The sequence below is a fragment of the Canis lupus genome, chromosome 10, assembly GCF_048164855.1.
Source record: "Canis lupus baileyi chromosome 10, mCanLup2.hap1, whole genome shotgun sequence".
NCBI classification, from domain to species: Eukaryota; Metazoa; Chordata; class Mammalia; order Carnivora; family Canidae; genus Canis; species Canis lupus.
The window spans coordinates 65,268,608-65,269,804 of NC_132847.1; positions in this window are offsets into that span (position 1 = coordinate 65,268,608).

Genomic DNA, 1,197 nt, shown 5'->3' on the forward strand with positions numbered 1-1,197 from the left:
TGTGCAAATTGTTTACCCAGGAAGTGCTGGAATAAGCATTCAAACCTGAGCACCCCTGACTCCAGAAAGTAAGTGTTCTTTTCGTTGTGCCATGTGAATGGCATTGGAGGTGTCTGTTCTATTTCTGAGTTATTTGGTATGCATTTTTTCCTAATAATTCTAATGAAGATATTCAGAGGAGGTGATGAGAACAATTTACCCATGAGGAGAAAATCTACTTTGCCCTACTTTTTGGTGAGAAACCAGAAGCATCACAATTAACAGAAAGAAAAAGATACTGGGAGCCACTGGTGACATTAATACTTATTGTCTTTCTGGACAGCTTACCAATATGATAAAGCAAGAATCAGAAAAATGAAGCAAAAAATTCCAGCGAAAGAATGTAAAATTGTTAATTTTTTTTTTAGAATTGATTATATGTGCAAAACTAAACAAAAAAAAACTGACAAGACTATCAACACTAATAATAGAACTTGGTAACTTAGCCAAATAGGATTGAGAGTAAGATCAATAACTTTTCTTTATAGAAACAACCTCCATTTAAAAAACAGAGTAGATAAAGATTGATTATAGTCACATTAAAATATACTCATAGAGAGATTTACTAAAATTATGTGCTTTGTTGAAATAAAACCTCAAAATTTTATAGGAACTCAGAAGAAATTTTACAAAATCAAGAGAGATTTCAAGTCCCCAGATGAAATAAATGAATGAGGATGCCAGATGTTCCAAAATTAATAAACAAGCTAATCATGGCAATAATGGGGTTCTTACATTAAGAAAATGGTTGCAGGGATCCCTGGGTGGCGCAGTGGTTTGGCGCCTGCCTTTGGCCCACGGTGCGATCCTGGAGACCCAGGATCGAATCCCATGTCAGGCTCCCGGTGCATGGAGCCTGCTTCTCCCTCTGCCTATGTCTCCGCCTCTCTCTCTCTCTCTCTGTATGACTATCATAAATAAAATTTAAAAAAAATTAAAAAAAAAAAAGAAAATGGTTGCAAAGTTACTCAGAAGAGGATGAAGGGATGAGAGCACCTGCTAAGAACAAGCTTGAAATAAGAAAAATGAGAGGGAGTTTGTCCACCAAAACATTATAAATACTACTATTATTAAAACAGAATTATGTTGTCAAGAGACTAGACAGCTATATCAGTAGAACACAACAGAAAGTTCTAGAACAATTTAAAACACTATGGA